Source organism: Podarcis filfolensis (genome assembly GCF_964270895.1).
Source record: "Podarcis filfolensis genome assembly, chromosome: 1".
Classification (NCBI taxonomy): domain Eukaryota; kingdom Metazoa; phylum Chordata; class Lepidosauria; order Squamata; family Lacertidae; genus Podarcis; species Podarcis filfolensis.
In genome coordinates this window covers 68,350,692-68,372,597 of record NC_139604.1, presented here as the reverse complement: position 1 = coordinate 68,372,597, position 21,906 = coordinate 68,350,692, and the positions used below count along the sequence as shown (strand labels likewise).

Sequence of the window (21,906 nt, the reverse complement as noted above, 5' to 3'; positions counted from 1 at the left end):
CCCATATCAGGTAAACCCAAATTTACAAAGCGAAAAACATTGAGATTGTGTTGTTGGAGTTAACTCCATGCAGACTAAACAAATAAACTGGGGATGTAGACAACTGCAAACACCATAAAATCCCATGTAGACAAGCCCATGGTTAGGTGAGCCTCAATTTCTCTTGGGTTCTCTGCAAAGGCACGTGGCTCTCCGTTTCATTAATTAAATGGTTAATCAGAATCACCAGCTTCTTGACCAGTGACACCCCACCCTGGGCCAGCCTCTTATTTTGAAGGTTGGGCTGTCCTGCAATGCTACTTGAACTAGTCTCTCATAATCACAAGTAGCATTCTGCATCTGGTGCAATCCACCCTAGAAAGGGCACTTTTCAGGTCAGGAAAAGAATGGAGCACAGAAGGTGGGTCTGGCTTTGTGGTAGAATCAGCTCCACAGGGAAGCTGCCCTTTTTTAAAGTCACATTTGAATAGAAGAACGATATGTAGCAAGGAAACAGGACCTGGAATAAATAAGCACAAAGCACATTTCCTAGAAAAATGTGTTTAAGTACAGGTTGTAATCTTACGTGTGGTCTGACCTTTAAAGTTAGAGCACCCATGGTGGATGAAGAAAATAATCTAACTGACCAAGGAAGAGTACAATAATTGCACAATAAATTACCTATATGTTAGGAAGGATTCTTCCTAAGAGGACAAGCTGCCCCAATCCCACAAGGAATGAAAAAAGCTTAGGTTATGTTGTTTCTTCTTGCCAAAGCAACAAAAGGAGCTAAACAAAAATGCAAACTATTTTAATTGATCCCGCCTGGCTCCCTGGGGGATGATGTGTTCCTCGGCTTGCAGACAACAGAACCAAGGAAGTTGTCCCATATTCATCTGCCGATTGTCTACTCAGAAACATGGAATGCACTGAGCACTAGCAAAAATGAGATCAGAGATTGGCTTGGAAGCATCTGAAGACAAATGCCTGCAAACTGGAGTCTCATACAGTAGTGCAGAGGCCAGGGAATCTCATTTTACTGTGGATTAGCTCTTTAAATCAATTGCTTTTCTTTTTCTTTATGAAGTGTTAGCTATGTGTATGTCATTGTGCACGCATTAGAAAAACCAGAAGAAAACTAATGCACATGAGGGCTCCCAAGATGATGGAAGGAGGCCAAAGGAACAGGAATGAAGAAAATAACAAATCAATTATTATTTCCAAGTATTTGCACATGCTCAAAGATGAATACTTTTACACCAAGTTAGAGCAGCTGTAATGGACATTATAGAACGGGCTGCACAACCAGTGATCCAAGCATGGATTGCGAGGTGTTTAGCAACCCCCACTTCCATGTTTGCAGTCCTAGGCAGGCAGCAAAAAGCAGAAAGTTTATCACGCCCCTTGTATGCCACAACCTATGCAAGTCTATTCTATAGAGCAGGGGTGGCTTTCCAGATGTTGTTGAATTCCAGCTTCCATCATCCCTGACTATTAGCCATGCTGGCTGGAGCTAATGGGAGTTGGAGTGCAATCACTTTTAATTATTTATATAGTTAAATACAATAATCAAGTACTAGGCTGTTAAAAATACTAGTGCTTAACAGAAAGATGTAGTTCAATAAAACTGTATGCCGTTATTATTAATAATTACCCTCCTATCCTATACAATCTACTGCTAGTATGCCCTGCTATCCTATACAATGGAAGATGCACTCTTCCATTGTCTCCTGAGACAGACGGGTGCCAATTACGGTAACTTTTCCTATACATATTCCAATAGTTAAATAGCCTCACTCTGTCTAATAGTAGGACCAATGCTGCCAACAAAGTCCAACCTTTATTTGCAGAAAATGATCTAACTGGGAATTAGCATCCTCAAACATTTTGCAAACCTGTAATAAGGGATTGGTCCCTACTAAAGACTGGAAAGCCAAACTCAAGCAAAGCTTGAAACACAGAGGAAGTGAGAAAGGAAGCTTTGTTTCTTCTCCCTCTCCCTCCACCCCACTAAAGCCAAGAAATAAAGAGAACTAGCTTTAGCCAGGTTGTGTTACTGAGGGCTCACCCAGACTTCTTTTCATGCCACATCTCTAAGCACAGGTCTGCGGAAAACCCTAATTGCCGTTTGTTCCATTTCAGTGTTAAGGAGCAGGTTTTCACATGGGAAATGCCAGGAAGGAGCTCTCAGACATGGCACTTTAAAGTGCAGGTCTGTGCCTAGAAAGTGGGGCAAAAGGTACATGTGGATGAGCCCTGGATCACCACACCCCCTACACACACACACACACACACACACACACAGAGAGAGAGAGAGAGAGAGGGGGGGGAGGGAGATTATAGTGCCTCTGAGGATGCAAAAAGTGCTTTCTCCTAATCAGGGTGTTTACACCCCTTATTCCTTGAGTCCTGAGGAGTCAATTCATAGTAACCAGCAAAGTTAAGATGGTAATTCCCTACCTCAGATGCTTCAGAGATTATTGGAATGGCATCTTGTTCCTCATGTTGCTGCTTGAGGCCAATGAGCAATATAAAAGCCAGACAGGATTTCTGTGAAACTTAACTGCAAAATGTGGACTCCTGTCCAATCAGCAGACACACTGTCTTCCCCAGGAGTAGATAACAGGAGTACTCACTCTTTTCTGCTGGGTCTTCCTTCCCCAAGAGCAGGTAACAGGAGCAATATAATCACATGAAGAGCAGAATAACTCACTGTCCACCAGCAGTAGATGGGAATGATTCCTTACATCCTGCTAGGGACTGACTGATGCTTAACCATGGCCGATAAGTGCTCTTTTCATGCCCGCATATGTGATCACTGTACATAGCATGGCTGATGGCCAGGGAGTGAACATCACTGGGTCCCATTGTACATGCATGCATTGGAAAATGTCTCCATTTTATGGGATGTTCATGCACTTGCTGAAAGTGCATTTTCCCACTCTCTTATTTGGGTGAGGAACTGCTTTCTTCCCAGGTGTGCAGCTTGATGCTCACTGAATAAGGGACCAGAAGTAGCATTTCTGAACATGAATAGCCTGCATTGTGGAGAAAACAGCTACACATGCAACATGGCTCTAAATGTGTTCATTCAGAAGCATATTCAGGATTTAAGCCTGTGGATTGAGTAGACCAAGACATTTTGTCTGTACAGCAGCGGGCACATTGGTGTGTTAAATAAATATTAAGTAGTTATAACTGTGTTCCCTTCATCTGCTTGGAATCCAGAATATTTCTTTTCTATGGCTCTAGAACTGGGGGAGATGTTGCTTTCTGCATTCATTTCACACATGGAAGTTTTTTGTTCTCCAGCCTGAGCCTTGTTTTAAGCAGTTAATCATAATCATTTTTTCCTGTTTTGTTTGTTTAGCTACAGGATGTTTAAGATTCCTCTCTTCTTTTGCCCTTTCTGCAGCTGCTCTTATTGTTTTGCCTGTGTCTCTGCTGTCTTGCGGTAGCTTTCTAGGCATTTCACAACAGGATGAAGATCAACCCCCCCCCAAAATAAAGATTTTTGTTGTTTAGTTGTTTAGTCATGTCCAACTCTTTGTGACCCCATGGACCAGAACACGCCAGGCACTCCTGTCTTCCACTGCCTCCCACAGCTTGGTCAGACTCACATTGGTAGCTTCGAGAACACCATCCAACCATCTCGTCCTCTGTCGTCCCCTTCTCCTTGTGCCCTCCATCCTTCCCAACATCAGGGTCTTTTCCAGGGAGTCTTCTCTTCTCATGAGGTGGCCAAAGTATTGGAGCCTCAGCTTCAGGATCTGTCTTTCCAGTGAGCACTCAGGGCTGATTTCCTTAAGAATGGATAGGTTTGATCTTCTTGCAGTCCATAGGACTCTCAAGAGTCTCCTCCAACACCATAATTCAAAAGCATCAATTTTTCGGCGATCAGCCTTCTTTATGGTCCAGCTCTCACTTCCATACATCACTATTGGGAAAACCATAGCTTTAACTATGCGGACCTTTGTTGCCAAGGTGATGTCTCTGCTTTTTAAGATGCTGTCTAGGTTTGTCATTGCTTTTCTCCCAAGAAGCAGGTGAAAATAAAGATTAGAAAATGGCAAAACAATGAGGGAGGAATCACAATAAACTAGATTCATTTCTGAGATTGGAAGTCCTCTCTTGACTCTTCTTTTTTTTTAATTGGGTTTTATAAACAAGAATAATGTTATACAAACAAATTTACCAAGTTTTCTCATGTCATTTGTATGTCAGAAAGACAGCATAATAGATGTGGAAAAATATCTACATCATATGTTTTATTATTAGTGGCCAGTGTATAAGCTCTTGGTTTATGGTCCAGCAGCTCTATAAGGCTACCTATCAAAGTGTTAAGCTGAACCATTTCCTTGAGAAATAACTAAGCACAAAACTGGACGTTCAGCAAAGACCCAGATTCAGGAACTCAGATTGCTACAAACAGTCTAAAGAAATAGAAGGGGAGGACATACTTGGGGGGGGGGCAGAAAGTGTGTCTGGCTCTGTTTCCCCCACTTTTGCTTTACAGGATATGTTTCAGATGTCACAGACAGATCAGTTTCAGGCAATTGACGAATAACCAGTCATCTCTCAACCAAATGTGGTCTGGACCAACTAGCCAATTGGCCTTTCCTGGAATGAAAAAACAACAATGCTCTCTCTTTTTTTGCCAGGGTCGGGAGAGAGATGCAGACCTTTGGCAGCATACAAAATGTACCCTGCTCTGCCTCCTTCCATACATGTTTTTTTCCACCTGATAGCAGATAGTAAAATGGTACTGAAGCCTACTTGTGTTGAAGCTGTGCAAACACATACACATGTGCTACAAAAAACAAACAAATGAGCACAGCAACCAGAGTGCCATCAGAAAACAGCATGGAGGATGAATTTGAAACAAGCATAGCAAATCTTCTTTGTCTTATATTTTAGATTGTTCCAGTGCTACTTTTCTAACACCTCCCTTTTTCTCTTATAATGGCAATGGTGCCCACCTGAGAAGTGCCAGAAATGAGTTCCGGCGAGTCCCTGCTGGAAAAAAGCCCTGGATTAATTCATGAAACAAGTAAATGTAATTATGCATCGGTAAGAGACCATGTAAAAGGTCCTTTCTGACCAAAAGGTGGCAGTGTTGCTCTCCCCTCTAACTCTAGGCAAGGGGGAACGTCAAAATGTCACTATCTAGTTATATAAATATACTTTTCAGACCTACAATAAGGGTATTATGACTTTTTCATGCAATCAGCATTATACTTTTTAAAATCTGAGCATGATTTGAATTCAAAAGTGGCAGTAGGAAAATATCCTAGTCAACACATACAAGCCACTATGCAATTTATCATTTACTGTCTACTGCTATTTGCCAACTCCCTAAAACCGGCTTTTGGGGGGGTGGTATTTATGTATTTATGGAATTTGTTGTGTGGCACTCTGCAAGAGAATAGCTTACTGAAGAATGATTCAGTTGAAACAATATTTTCTCTAATTAGGAAGTAAGAACATGTTGGCTTTTGCAGTAATTACTGTGCATTCTTTATCAATTATTCCTTGGAAAATCAGATTGCGACCACTGTACCCTGAAACAATATTTGCAAAGTAGGATGAATCAGGGTGTTGAATCATGAGCTAAAACATCTCTTGTATGATCTAAAACATCTCTTGGATAAATCACAAGACTTGCTCAAGGTGCCAAAAACAACAGAAACAGCATCATGACATTTACAAAAATGAGAAAGCCCTGATTTCCAAACACCTAATCCTATGCAAACTTTCTAAAGTTAGCAAGGCAAAGTTCAACAGAGAAGTAGGGCTCATTTCACCCCCCTGTCAAATGCTGAAGGTTACAGTTTCACACAATCCCAAACCAGCTTTGGCCTTTCCTTCTAATCCAGAATTATCTCCACCTAGAATGTTTCCCCTTTCATTTGTATAGTCTTGGTTGCCTCCCTTTAAGCCTTAGTTTCCTGTTTATTAGCTGCCTACCATGCAAAAGCAGCAGAGAATCTGGAAGCAGCAATCCCTGTGCTCACTTAGTGGCATGTGAATGGATGCTTTGAATATATCCACATGGCTTTTCAAGACATGTCTGTGTGTTATGCCAACATGCACCAGCCTCTGAAATAGTGCATATGATATGCCATATGATGGCTGAGCACACACAGGGTCCTCCTATGCCACTCTGCCCCTGAGCTCCCCCACAACCCCCCATGCAGGTTCTCATAGCTGAGCCAAGATAAGCCGCTTGACTTTCCAAAGATGGCCGACCTCTCATCAACACAACACATCAGCCATCTTCATCCCTCGGCATAGGAATGATTTTTACTACATCACCTTATCTGGAAAGGTTTTGCATTACTTGTGTCTCTGCTGGCTCTCCCCCCCCCCCCAAAAAAAAAACTGTACTGCTTCTGGGCTCTTCCTAGAAGTTTGAGAGCTTTTCTATACTTACATTATGCAGAAAGAAAGGGTACAATTCTCAGCTCCATCACAATACTGCAGGTAAGGAGGTCATGTTTTCTACAATAAACAAGGGAGTGGTTTGTTGCAGAACTTTCAATCATGTGCTATATGGAAGAAGTGTGTGTGATTGTTTGAACGTGTTTGCAAGGGTGAAAATTAGAAAATGTGTCATCCACCTTCAGCCTGAAGTTGTACTGGCCATATTTGTACCTCCTTCTTCCGTGTAATGTGTAGTAGACCAGATGTGTGGCTTTCTTAGGTGCCAGAGGTTCTTTCCGTTTGTAGACTCTGTGCTTGTTGCTTAATTCATAGCATGTTTTAGCCACCGCTGACACCATGTCACTTTAAATAGTCTGGCTTTTTAGATGTTTTATTTCTACTGCCTCTGCCTCTATAAACATGATTGTTTCCTCCTGATGAAATCAAGTGCCTCTCGGACAGGAAGTGTTCCCATTCCACTATGGGTTCATTGTGACCTCTCTTTGCAGCCTATTTTCCAAGTCATCAAAACAACTGTAAAAGATGCATTTGAAACAAGTTTCTTTTAAACTTTTCCCAAAGCACAGTTCTCTGTAAAATCCGCATGTGGGTATCCTGACAGTTGGTGACTGTGGTGGGCTGATGCACACAACCAGTTCGCCCAATAGAAAAGAATGCTGACCCCCCCCCCTTCCCAAAATAGTCAAAATGTAATGTTATTAATTGGCCTTAAATCTAGCTATATATACACTCTGAAAGAGATACGGTAATACCCCTGCTGAATCATTATTGTATTTATGAGGATGAGGAACCGAACCCTTGGCTTAGCTCCTTTGTGTGCCAATGCAGAATTTTTATATACAAGGCCAGTAGTAATAAATACGTTATTATTTTTCAAAAAAGAAACTCTGTAATAATACAGCTGTTAGGGAAGGTGATCACAATGATGATGTTTGTGACACGGCCAATGTGTTTAGTAGCTGGAGTTTATATAGGGAAGGAGGAGTCACCTATCATCACATCATTTATCAGGCTGTTTATTGCCTTGGGTGACACATGTGCTTGTTTAGTTAGCGCTGGTGTGCAGCCTAGATTATTTCTTTGGCTCTGGCTCTAGAGCAGAAAAAGCAAAATGTCTCAATTTTCAAAATAAACATATGGAGTAACTAAGGCCCAGGTGTATGTGTTTACACACACCCATACATGTATGTGTTTATTTTAAGTACTATTTCCTTTGTTTTATTGCTCTTCTTTATCTTTCTAATGTTCATAGGTGTTTACTACAGCAATGTACAGAGAGATGCACAGTTGCTGTTTTGATTGATTAGCTCTTTTGTGAGGGTTACCTTATCCCACACTTCCTTCAACTACAAGGTAATCTGGAATAAAGGGTGGCGCTGTGGTCTAAACCACAGAGTCCCTTGGGCTTGCTGATCTGAAGATCGGCAGTCTGAATACGTGCGACGGGGTGAGCTTCCGTTGCTCTGTCCCAGCTTCTGCCAACCTAGCAGTTCAAAAGCATACCAGTGGAAGTAGATAAATAGGTACCCCTGCAGCGGGAAGGTAAATAGAGTTTCTGTGCGCTCTGGCTTCCGTCACGGTGTTCCGTTGCACCGTAAGTGGTTTAGCCATGCCGGCCACATGACCTGGAAAGCTGTCTGTGGACAAACGCTGGCTCCCTCAGCTTGAAGCGAGATGAGCACCATACCCCATAGATGCCTTTGCCTGGACTTAACCGTCCAGGGGTCATTTACCTTTACCTTTTACCTTACTTTTACCTAATCTGGAATCATAGAATTGTGGAGTTGGAAGGGACCCCAAAGGACATCTAGTCCAACCCCATACAATGCAGGAATCACAGCTAAAGAATCCCAGAGAGGAGACCATCCAACCTCTGTTTAACCTTGCACCCACCCACATACATGAAGGTACGTTCACCACCTTCTACTATCAAACAGCTCTTACCACCAGAAAGCTCTTCCTAATGCTTAGTCAGAATCTCGTTTCTTGTTGGTTGAATCCATTGGTTCATTTTTTATTTTTTATTTTTTGCTAAGGAACAGCAGAAAACAATCTTGCCCCATCTTCCATGGGAAAGCCCTTAAGATATTTTAAGATGGCTATCATTTCACCTCTCAGTCTTCTCCAAACTAAACAAACCCAACTCCCTTAACCAGGAGCAACACATTTCCCCAGAACTGTCATATGGTTTTGTATGAAGGTAATAAATGCCACTTAAGAGTGCTGCTGTTTGAGTAATGGGCAATAAGAAATCTCTTCCACATTCATTTGCATAGGAAATAAAAGGATGCTATACCGTGTCAAACTTGTCTCTTCTGGAAGTTCCTTGTATAACTCTTCTATGATAGCTACCGTAAGTCTTTCTGCTAAGGCCACATCCCACACAGCATTAAACCAGAGCCATGGGTCTTTCTGATTGATTTTTCCATTGCTGGGCTATCACCAGGCATGCTGCAGTCAGGGAAAAAAACAACCCGTTAATACTTAAAATCCTTAAAGACAACTTGAGGTAACACTCAGTGTGAGGAGTGTTAATGCTGGATTAGGCTGCAGTGGTTGTTTAGTGGTAATAGAAATAGCCGTGAAAACATTGATCCAAAATTTTTGTACAATAATACATTCCCACTATACATGCATATCACATCCAGGCTTCCCACAGCTTTTTCAACACAGAACTTTAGCTAGTCTTATTGGTGTCCAATAGCACTGAAAAAAATTGAATCAACTAAAAACAAATAAAATATGCTAGGTGACAGGTATAGTAATTAGCAATATATTTTGTTCCCTGACAGCAAACACATTTTCCCTGATTTACTAAACTGCAGAAAATGCTTTGATTTCCTTGGTTCTGTCTTTACCGGAACATCAGTAATCATAACTTTTCTTCTGTAAGGTACTAAATAGTGGCAAATCCTTACAATTCCTATGTAGCTGTCATTTTAAGTACACTCACTTGGGAGTCCCAAATGAACACAGTAGGGCTTACTTTTGAGGAAATCTGCATAGGATTGGGCCTTGCATTTTGTAGGTCCCTGGCAATTTTCACAGAGTATTTGTCACCTTTCCCTGAAATATATTTTGTCTGAAAGAATATGCTAAAAGGGTGGGGAACCTTTTTGGCCCAGTGTATGTCTCCACCCAAGGGACACGGGTGGTGCTGTGGTCTAAACCACAGAGCCTAGGACTTGCCGATCAGAAGGCCGGTGGTTCGAATCCCCGCGACGGGGTGAGCTCCCGTTCCTCAGTCCCTGCTCCTGCCAACCTAGCAGTTCGAAAGCACGTTAAAAGTGCAAGTAGATAAATAGGTACTGCTTCAGTGGGAAGGTAAATGGCGTTTCCGTGCGCTGGTCTGGTTCGCCAGAAGCGGCTTAGTCATGCTGCCCACATGACCCAAAAGCTGTACGCCGGCTCCCTCGGCCAATAAAGCGAGATGAGCGCCGCAACCCCAGAGTCGGTCACGACTGGACCTAATGGTCAGGGGTCCCTTTACCTTTACCTATGTCCCCACCCCTTATATTCAATACCGGAACTACATATCCTCTTGAAGTGAAAAATGGCATCCAGCTACTTGTGTGTCTGCAAGGCATGACCACAAATGGTGGGTGGGGCAGATTTGGGAAGTAACTCTACCCTGGATCATCTGTTCATGGCATTAAGGATTTTCAGTGAACAAATCTAGCTCTACCAAAAGCCAGATCCGAAGAGAGATTTTGTGTGTGTGTGTTTTCTAACCCAGAATCTCTGGGGGGACTTAGCGGAGAGGCAGAAACAACAGCAAAACATGTAGATTAGAAGATACTGCTGTCCTGACCCAGCAAGGGCAGAAGTTCAGACTCCCAGGATTTATACCAGGCCTGGCCAATTCAGAGGCTACACACTGCCTGCCAATTGCAGTGAGTGATCTTGCATATCCCTATTTCACTCTGCGCCTGAAGATGACTCTGAGGTCTGAGAGCACAGTCCCAGGAAGTTGTCACTACGCTATATCCCAGCCTCCAGCATGCTATGGAGTCTCACCCCAGAGTTCCCATGTTAGCTTCAGCAGTGAAGGAGCAGCAGTTTGACAGGAAGAAATTAAGCAGGCACTGCTTTTCCTGGCATGCACATAAATTGAGGGAGAAACCTTCACCTGCTTAATTTCTGTGTGTCAGGCTGCTGTTATAAAGGCATAGCTGCAGAGCCAGTAAAAAAAAGTTGGCAACCCCATATGGGATGAAAGAGGGAGGGTGAAATGCATAAGCCAAAGCCTGGGAGTGTCTGACAAAGGGTGCCTGAAATTAAACAGATCTGGGAAATTCCATCCCTTGACGTCCCGCAAAGGAAAAAAAAAAAAACAAAATAAAATACAAAGATCATATCATAATTAAACTGGTAAAAGGGGAGCTAAGAGCAATTCTGCTGGAGTTTGCCACTTTAGTTGGTGTTTTTGCTACATATTAGGAGCACTTCCACGTTGGTGTTGTACTGTATTGTCTTCTGGAAAAATAATACAAAATGGAGCAGGGGTATTTGTGACATACTAAGTGGTATTGAGTTCAAGTTGCATCAAGCAATAGGAAACAACAATAGGAAAAGAACATTTTGGGGCTTTTCAGTTTACAGAATAAAAGGAGGTAAAACCAGGGCATGATAATAGTTTAACAAATGATTCATGGTGTGGGGAAAGTGGGTAGAAAACCATTTTTCTTCCTCTCTCATAATACTAGGAGTGGTAGTCAACTAAATTCTACTCAGAGCAGACCTATTTAAATCAATGAACCTAAATTAGTCATGCCCATTAACCTGAATGGGTCCACTCTGGGTGGGATTCATGGTGAGTACCACCCTAGGACTCCAGACCTTGCAGCTGAAAGATTGAGAATGCTACAGCTTAGTGGCAGAGCATCTGCTTTGCATGCAGATTTCCCCAGGTTCAGTCATCTGCAGGTATGACTGGGAGTGTCCCCTGCCTGAAACCCTGGACAGGCACAGCCGGTCAGTGCAGACAATACTGAGTTAGATAGAAGGACCAATGGCCTGACTCAGTATAAGGCAGCTTAACATGTTCCTAATGTTGGAAGATTCAGGATACACGAAAGGAAGTACTTTTCCATCGAAGGACTCCACCAAGCACTATTTAAAATATTGGAAGAACATTACAAGCACTTTCTCTATTCTTGGCCAGGAGAGTATGTGTGACTTTTATGATCCATATTAGTCATGAGCTTGAAACTTTGATTTGAAACTTTCCTCATTATCCAGATTCTAGAATAAAAAAAAAATTGGGCCCTAATCCAGAGGACTGCAGGAACAGTGGACAGCTTCATGGGTGCTCAGCGCATGTGGAGAAACAGTGCAGATCGCAGAGTGTCAAGATGCAAAGGGATCCCTGAAGCATAAACCACGGAGCAATGCAGCTCATCTCCGCTGGGTCTTGCCCCCATGAAGCAGTTGCCGAGACTGAAGATCCTCGCCTCCTCAGAGCTGCCTAGGTCCTCTCCTCTCCAGGGTTTTTTCTAAGCAGTCTGCACAAAGCTAACTTCGCAGACTCTTCATGCCTCTCCTGGTTCTAGGAGACCAAGGGACAGAGGAGCTTGTTGCAGCAGGAGAGGGAGGCACCCATGCCTCTTCCCCAGCTGAACTCATCTCTGCCTCTTAGCCTCCCTTTTCTCTTGCACCAGCCAGTGTAGTGTAGTGGTTAAGAGCGGTAGTCTCGTAATCTGGTGAACTGGGTTCGCGTCTCTGCTCCTCCACATGCAGCTGCTGGGTGACCTTGGGCTAGTCACTTCTTTGAAGTCTCTCAGCCTCACTCACCTCACAGAGTGTTTGTTGTGGGGGAGGAAGGGAAAGGAGAATGTTAGCCGCTTTGAGACCCCTTAGGGATATCAAATCCAAACTCTTCTTCTTCTTCTTCTTCTTCTTCTTGATTCTAGATTTCTCTCTGCCACAGACTCTCTGAGCTCACTAAATCCTGTTACCTCTTCAGCTTTTGACACCTCATCCTCCCAGTCTTCTTCCTCTTCTCCCTGTGACCACTCATCTTTCTCCCACCAACAATCCCTGGGCTCTGAGCCTTCGTCCAACCAGTCCATGGCTCCATACCCTTCTGAATCCCTCTAAGGAGCCCATCATGATGTTGATAAATCCTCCAGAGATTAGGGAAACCATATCTTTACAATTTATAGCCCTTTCTTTGTATGGATGTCATTGTGTTCATTTAATGTATATTACTGCAAACTCAATAAAAATAGATCTGTGCTTTGAGTTATAAGGTACTGAACTGCTCCAAAATGGCATCCAGAAGACGGAATGGAGGAAGAGGTTGCAGTTCAGATCCTATATGAGATCTTACGGGGCAGTCACAATCACGAGTAACCAACTCATCACAATGAGTAACCCACAGTGTGCTAAAACACTGTCAACTAGCATTGCTAGTTGTGATGCGTTTTCAGTCTAAAAAATTATCTGAGGATTGTATGAGTTTAAACTTGAACTCCATGCTTCATTTGCCCCCAAGAGCCACCAATAAGGCTCTTCTATCACTACATATAGTATTCTGCACTGCCCCATCCACCTCCAGTGAGAGAGCATGCCAAATACCGCAACATGCAAGTACTGCTTTATAAGCAATATTTGCTTTATTATACTGTATCTGCTTAACTTCTGGGAGAGTTACAACTGCTGGAGATGGTATAGAGCAGCCTCAGAGAGGTGAACACTGAAACATGGTATATCACTGCCATACCTTGAGAGATCCCATGACAAATGCACCCACTCCTTATATTAAAGGAGCCTGTGAAAGGCACCATATCCATCACAAGGCCATCTTAAGAAACAAGAGGCTCCTGAAGGTTTCCCCATTTTCTTTTCCTTCATTAAAAAAGTGTATGCATTGGGACAACCCAATACAGAGGAGAGCTGGAATTCGTTCTTGGCTTCGTCAGGGCTGAACGCTCAAGAGAGCAACTGCGAAGCATTCCCTGCTGTCAGGCCGAGTGTGCATATCGTCCAGAGCATTATTGGGGTCAGCAGAACTGCTCTCAGTATGAAAGAGGAAGCCTCCACGTGGCAGCATCTTGCGTCACTGCAGGGCCTGTTTGTCCAATTGCACATTCCAGTGTACGGCTGGCTGGTGGTGGTACACATAGGACTCTGGAGTTCTAATTAGTTTTACTGTGTTTATCATCAATAATTCCATGTCAAGCCATGATGACATCTGTTTTACAAAGCCAAACTACACACACACAATATAGCATATATTATAACTCATTCTACATTTTGGGACCTGTCAACAGTTTTGGAGGAAGAGTTTAGCAGTTTTACATCAGGGATAACAACTAAATGTTGGCACTGACCCCCAAATAGATGCAATAGATGTTGTTGATTTTAACCAGATATTATATGTATCAGTTGGCCACAGTATTAGGAAGCGTCCTTGGCAGTTTATAGCAGCAAGACAATGACGCTAGTGGTAATCTGCCAAAAACTATATTCTAGCTCTTCTTCTTATCTGGTAAATCAGTTAATGCTTTCAGCGTTTGCTTGTGATATTCAAGTTTATACTAGTTTGGTTACATGCAAGCTCATCTACTTCATTCCACATGTGTTCTTGATCCCCATATGAAATGTACATCTGAACCAACAACCTTCTTTATTGTGCTATGGCTACCAAAGCTACTCAGGAGGACTGGCATCAGGATTCAGCATTTTCAGGCACCTGCCAGGACTCCCAACCCAGCTGGAGGGTTGACTTGCAATGACCTAGAACCCCTTGGTCCTCCTCTATGCGGTTGCTCCCTGTCACCCGCATTCTTCAAGCAAGCAGAAAGAGGATGACAATAACTCACAGGGACCTCTGCATACCTTGTCCTCTCTGAGGGGTCCAGAGGTAAACAAATGGGCAGGGGCAACAGCAGTGAGCTGGAGGAGGGCCTACTGAGAGCATCTTGTCCAAGTGCCCCCCCAAAAAGTCCTGGAACCAAGCCCTGCCACTTTGACACTGTAGAGAAAAGGTGAGGAAACTGTGGCCCTCCAGATGTTGTTGGTCTCCAAACTCCCATCAATTTGAGCCAGCATGACCAAGGATCAAGAGTGATGGGGGCTGTACTCCAGCAAGATCTGAGGAGCCACAAGCACCCCATCCCTGATGCAGAGCCTGTATCTTTCCCATGGTTCTGAGGGCCCTTCTGTCCAGAGACCCCCTCAAGGGGTTTCCTTAAGAACTGAGGGAAGGAAATGCAGCCCTCCTTTCTTCCACAACATACCTAACAAGGAAATCCAGCTGCTTCTGCAAAAGAGCAATAACAACTGCTGCTCCTTTCCCTCTTGTCCTTTGCTATCACTGCAGCCTGCCTTCATCTCACAGTGGAGCTTGGTCCCAGAAGGAGAAGTGAAGACAGGAGGAAGTGAAGCAGATACACCTACCTATGCTCCACCTCTGGGCCCAATCCCAATGGTGACATGGCAGCAGGTGGCAAGCAGATAGTGGCAGCCTACTACCATCTGGAAGGACCACAGGTCTGTGGAAGAACACATACTTTGTATAAGAAGAGGTCCCCAGGTCCAATCCCTAGCATGTTCAGATAGGACTGGGAAAGACCCCTGCCTAGAACCCTGGAGAGAAACTGCCAGTCAGTGATGACAATCCTGAACTAGATGGACTAATGGTCTGGCTTTGTATAAGGCAATTTTCTATGTTCCATGACGGTGCCTGGGATCAGAGGCTAAGGTCAGGCAGCAGCACTTGGTCCTCCAGTGCCAAGACCCTAGTAGTATCCACATTCTCCGGGCATGAACCAGACTTGCAATGAAGTTGTGGGACCTTTGAGGGGCACCAGGCAATGCTGCCAGCCACATCTTACATGTGCTGAAATTTCAGCAGTAGCAAGTGGTGCCCTTTCTAATTCCAGAGTTCATTCTAGGCCAAGCATTAATAGCTAGATTCAGGTAGTCCAGTCAGCAGCTGCCCCTGTCAGTATCTGCTCTCCCCACAGTCCAGGTGCTTGCCCCTTCTGAGCATTGATGCCGTGTCTGTGAATGAGCATCACCCAGCTGTTTTGCCACTGGGTTCACATTCCAGCCAAGAACGATTTCTATACTGAGACTGAGGCCACATTAACACCATGCATCTAAAGCACTAAGCTACCACTTTAAACAGTCATGGTTTCTGCCAAAGAATTCTGGCAGCTGACGTATGTCAAGGGTGCTGATAGTTGTTAGGAGACCCCCATTCCTCTCCCAAAGCTACATTTCCCAGAGTGATTTAACAACTCAATTTAACTCTCTTCACAGGGAACTCTGGCAAATGTAGCCCTTTGAAGAAACTAGGGATCTAAATATCCTACCTTCCTAAAACATTTGGACTTTAAATAAATTAAGCAGCACCATTTTTCACCATTTGACAGAACATACATACATATATAATTTTATTTATATCCCACCTTCCCATAGTTCAAACCAGGCTCAAGACTGCTTATGACATGAAAAAATACATAACTACAACATAACAAAATTAGTCATAAACAATAAATAAAACATAAAAATACACTATCAAACTCAACAATTTCCACATAAATCACAACAAGATCTATAATAAAGATGCAAAACCAACAGCAACAGCTGCCCCACAAACAACACCCCAGCCCAATAGTCTGTTCAGCAGCCTCAGCTTTTGGAGCTGGAGTCAGGCAGGGCCCCACCCTCCCAGGCCATGCGGCGAAAGGCCTGCAAGGCAGAGATCAGGTCTTCCAGGACTCACAGACAATATATGGTCTCACAGCCAACACAAGTCATGCAGTAAACTAGTGGAGACCAGCAAACACAACAAAGGTATCTGTGGTGGAGGCAAGGTTGTGGTGAATAAAGGTGAAACGACTGCTCAACAAAGTGACCCTGCATCATTCACAAGAGCAGGGAGGAGGAACCTGTGGCGCCAGATGTTGTTGCACTCCAATTCCCAACACTGATCAGCCAGCATGGCCAAGGTCAGTTGTATGGAAGTTGTAGTCCAGCAAGCTTCCCACCCCTGTACTACAGACTGCCCAGCCCCTTTTCTCCAGGATCTGTTTTCTAGTGTAATGGCTATGGATGGGACATTGAAGCTCCTTGACACCCATTTGATTCACCCACCTTGAAGTGCTGCTTTCCAGTCTGATGCCAAGCAAACTCACTCATTCCGCTCTTTTGAACTCAACATTACTAGGCAGCTCAAGGCTCACATAAATGAGTTTTCATTGCTTAAGAATGGTTGTTGTAAGAAGAGAAGTTTAGGAATGCAAAGAACATTGTATCAGAGACTACCAGATGTGAAATACCGCCGCCCCCCTCCAAGCAGCATGTTTTCAAAACCTTAGATGTGATCTTGTGAGGGTATCTCCTGATTACCTTAATTCTAACTGCTGCGTTTTTCAGTCTCAGACTCATGCATTTTGAGAACACATGGTTGTCAACACCAAGGATTAGTATGTTGAAAGGAAACTTAGACCATGTCTTGAAATCATTCTGTTTCTCAGCCAGAATTCAATTTCCCCCTCCATTGTCTGTTTCTCTCTTGGAATTACCTCAAGCCACTTGTTTTGCATTATCCTGCATGATGTGCAATGTAAATAAAGAGCTTGTTTGTGACTACCAGAGAATTCCAAGATTCAGCCTTATCTTTCATTCCAGACGTTTATCCTTAGATGACTTTTCTCCTTTCCTCTCTGCACTTCAGCATGTGAGGAAGGATAGGGCAAAGACCGTCTTTACACTGACACAGCATTTCATCCTTATACACACTATCCCATTTAGGGTGAACTGTTTAACAACAGTATGGTACAGTGGGAAAAAGAGGTAATTTTATTCTAGGCTGCATCAACATCATTTGTTGTTGTTTAGTTGTTTAGTCGTGTCCAACTCTTCATGACCCCATGGACTAGAGCATGCCAGGCACTCCTGTCTTCCACTGCCTCCCGCAGTTTGGTCAAACTCATTTTAGTAGCTTTGAGAAAACTGTCCAACCATCTCATTCTCTGTCGTCCCCTTATCCTTGTGCCCTCAATCTTTCCCAACACCAGGGTCTTTTCCAGGGAGTCTTCTCTTCTCATGAGGTGGCCAAAGTACTGGAGCCTCAGCTTCACGATCTGTCCTTCCAGTGAGCACACAGGACTGATTTCCTTAAGAATGGATAGGTTTGATCTTCTTGCAGTCCATGGGACTCTCAAGAGTCTCCTCCAGCACCATAATTCAAAAACATCAATTCTTCGGCGATCAGCCTTCTTTATGGTCCAGCTCTCACTTCCATACATCCCTACTGGGAAACCCATAGCTTTAACTATACAGACCTTTGTCAGCAAGGTGATGTCTCTACTTTTTTTAAGATGCTGTCTAGGTTTGTCATTGCTTTTCTCCCAAGAAGCAGACGTCTTTTAATTTCGTGACTACTGTCACCATCTGCAGTGATCATGGAACCCAAGAAAGTAAAATTTCTCACTGCCTCCATTTCTTCCCCTTCTATTTGCCAGGAGGTGATGGGACCAGTGTTCATCATCTTAGTTTTTTTGATGTTGAGCTTCAGACCATATTTTGTGCTCTCCTCTTTCACCCTCATTAAAAGGTTCTTTAATTCTTCCTCACTTTCTGCCAACAAGGTTGTGTCATCTGCATATCTGAGGTTGTTGATATTTCTTCCGGCAATCTTAATTCCGGCTTGGGATTCATCCAGCCCAGCCTTTTGCATGATGAATTCTGCATATAAGTTAAATAAGCAGGGAGACAATATACAGCCTTGTCGTACTCCTTTCCCAATTTTGAACCAATCAGTTGTTCCATATCCAGTTCTAACTGTAGCTTCTTGTCCCACATAGAGATTTCTCAGGAGACAGATGAGGTGATCAGGCACTCCCATTTCTTTAAGAACATCAACATCACAGTGCCCTGATAAAGGGAAGTAATAGTACCGCTCTATTCTGCCCTGATCATGTCTAGTTCTGAGCATCACAATTTAAGAAGGATATTGACAACCTGGAATGTGTGAAAAGGAGGATAACCAAGATGATAAAGGGTGTTATGTGGCCTAGAAAAGGAGACTGAAAGTAGATATGATAACCATATTCAAATATCTAAAGCACTTTCCCATGGAAGATGCAGCAAAATTGTTTTCTCCTGCTCCACAGGCTAGGACCTGAAACACTGAATTCAAATTACCAGTAAGGAGACAGTGGAACAAGCTCCCACAAGAGGTGGTGGTGGACTCTCCTTCCTTGGAGTTTATGAAGCAGAAGTTGGAAAGCCTTCTGTCCTGTATGATCTAGTTGATATTCCTGCATTACAGGGGGTTAGATGACTCTCAAGGTCCCTTGCAACTCTACGATGATTCTATGATCTAAAGTTTAAGTAGGGGATCTATTTTCTTGCAGTTAATTATTTTCGTTTTGGCCTTTAATTCCGTGGTTTAGTACTTTACAATATTTCAGAATTTTACTATTAATTAAGTTGGGAAATGACTGAGGACACAATCTTAACCCCACTTACCTGTGAGTAGGCGCCACTGAATTCAACAGAACTTACATACAGTATTCTGAGGAGACATGTTTAGGATTGCACTGTAAGTTGTTTCCATGTACTGTTTTATAGTACTCTCTCTGACCTCTGCAGTTCTTCTTATCATTATAATTTGTCTAGTTAACTTAACAAGTTCATCTCACATGATTGTTTTGTTCTTACTTTTTTGACATATTGATGTGTGGATTTGCTTATTCCCCATAAAAATTAAAATGGCAATTAACGTACGTCTGGGTGGATCCCTCAGTAACAATAAAGCTTAAAACAAAAAGAATGTGAAATGCAAACTTCAAAACAACTGAAATGAAAGAGACTTCAGTTTACAGATTGTTTATGGTGCCCTTTAAATATTATTTTCTGTTGTACAAAGACTGCTTATCATGGGGGAGCTGGGGGTGGGGTAGGAAAGGCTGACATCACTGTCAGCCTCAGCCAGTTACAGTGGCTGGTGGGATTGTCCGCCCAAAAAATTCAAATTCAAATTCAAATGGGCCTATCATGGCCCTCGAGCGGGGGTTGTGCTCTGGCAACAGACCTGGCAACAGTCCTCACTCAGGTCCACTGCCATAGCATAAAAGCCAGCTGCGCTGCAAGTATGTGGCACAGTTGGAATCAGATGTCCCACCTTCCCACTCTGTATATTGTTGGCTCTGCCAAGAGGTACGTAGGCAGTGCATGTGTATGGCCAGGCTGTGGAATTTATCGGTCTAATTTTGGGATCAGGGAGGAAGTTGCCTGCAGACCAATTGACCCTGTCTGGGATGGAGGGATGTGCCTTGCACACAACAACTTTAACAACTTTTATTGGGGAAAGGGTATTGAGTTGGAACCTTAGTATAAGCTGTGGGTGCCCCACCCCCTGATCCAGAATCAAATTCAGGGTACCTGGTAAAGGGGTCCAAGGGTAGGGTTCTGTCCAAAAGCCCATACAGGGGCTAATGGGCCATATAACACCCCCAAATAGCGACCTGTTGAAATTGCCCCATTTGATTTGCATCTTTAACTCCATGATCAGTACTGAGGTAGTTATCAGCCAGTGACCAGGTTGGCTGATTCAGGATATATACTAAATGCCTATGCCAAAGCCGACTTACATATCAATACTGTTGTGACTATTTCGATCCCAAGCCAGTGTCATGTCATTTCTTGCTGCTTCTACATCTCCAATCACCTCCTGGATGACCCCCAGCCTGCTGCACATGGGAATCAATCACATGGCTCTTTCTCACAGAATGAGCACTCCATTGAAAGGGGAAAGGGGGAATTCCTTTTGTATTCCAATTTTGTAGGAAAGACACACACAACCAGCCCCCAGCGGAATCATGGGGTCACAAAGGAAGATCTCGCAGCCATGTGTGAGCTGCTCATGTATAAGCAGTTTCCATGAGGCCAGGAGAAAGTGAATCATAAGTAGAAAAGAAGTAAGTCAATAATGTCTGGCAAAACAGGAGGCTCCTTTCATCTCAAGTTAAATGACTGTATATGTTAAGCACCGTTTTGTTTTATTTAATATTTGTGTGCCACTTTTCAAGTAACAAAGCTTAGTTCAAAGTTGTTCACAACAGTAACAGGTCATCCACATTTTATAAATATCAAACACATATTACATTCAATATAATTTAATTGATGGCTCACCAGACAAATTGATGTACACCTGTCAAGCGTGGTAGCCCAGAAGGGGGCTCAATAAATTAATCTGTTTCTGCAGTCTGCCTGGAATGACAAAAAGGAAGGAACAAGAAGGAAGAGCTGTCAAGCACACAATATGTAGCTTGTGGGTTGCATGATGTGGCTTACTGAGTTGCAAGTTTTACAGGTCTAATGTAAACAATAGCAGAGTTGTTCAGCCAGGTAGCCATATTCTTCTACCCACAGACACAAAAATCAGCTGGAACTGGGTTATTTGGAGCAAAATGGCTAGCTAGAGGAGAAATACCTAAGCTTACACACACTCTCTTATTCTTTGTCTCTGACTTGCAGTTGATCAAGACTGCTGAGTTTTTTTAAAAATGGGGGGAACAAACAGGCAACTGGTGCTTAAGCTTGTCCCTTGGAGTAAGTTCTTATTGAAGAAGAAGCTTATCCTTATCTCTCTCTCTCTCTCTCTCTCTCTCTCTCACACACACACACACACACACACACACACACACACTCCCTAAACATATGTCAGGGTAGCCTACAATTTTTTGCTCTGGCATCTAATTTTCTAGGTGCAGCAATGGTACTCAATCATGTGAGTTCTCCTCTGCAGTTTGGAGTGGCACAGCCAAGACACTGGTTTATTACCTCAATAAGAAATAGGACTGGTCACTGCTAACCTTGGTTGGACTAGGAACAGTATGCTTGAAATATAGTCCTCCTTCCTTGCTCTGAGGTCAGATTAAGAATGGAATGCTGCAACACTACATATGGGCATTCAACAGATACTTCACTTTTTCCATGACCCACTGCAGGTCAAAGGAGAACGGAATATGGAAAAGCAGGATCCTTTGAGGCATTTGAGAAAAGTCACATAATCATTCCTCTGCTTGGTCTTAGGCTTTTGGCGCAATCTTATAAAATTAATTCAGACAATCCAGTGTTTATTCTCTTGAAGTTAGGATGGCAGTGTTTCCCTACCTAAGGGAAAGAAACATTCCTCAGCCTCCACATCATACTTTGTAGTTATAGTGAATGGTTTCTACGATAGGACATTTTGTAGGTGAAGATGGAATACATCACAGCGAAATTTTTCAAGGTAAAACTTTTGGAGCCAATCATATTCCAGTCGCTTAATGTTGAAATGTATGGGATTGAATTAAATGAATTAAAAAATGAAATTGGATTCTGAACTTTACCTAAGGGTCGCTTTGGGATGGTTGCTAGACAGAAAATAATATCTTGGCTTTCTGGCAGCCCAGCTGTGAGGGAGAGTGCACTATTCATCAGAATGCAATTTGTCCAAGAAAGTACGTTCCAAGTCCT

General features: G+C 43.2%; 1 long non-coding RNA gene across 6 annotated transcripts in view; it reads right to left on the bottom strand.

The window, feature by feature from the left end:
* LOC310756434 overlaps window positions 1-21,906 on the bottom strand; it is a 65,600-nt gene that overhangs the window by 41,037 nt on the left and 2,657 nt on the right. For all 6 annotated transcript variants that reach the window (XR_014544869.1, XR_014544870.1, XR_014544871.1 and 3 more), the window contains exons 2-3: window positions 20,578-20,655; window positions 8,720-8,874 (exon numbers count right to left, since the gene is read on the bottom strand). This is a non-coding gene — a long non-coding RNA (uncharacterized lncRNA). The remainder of the gene's footprint in view (window positions 1-8,719; window positions 8,875-20,577; window positions 20,656-21,906) is intronic.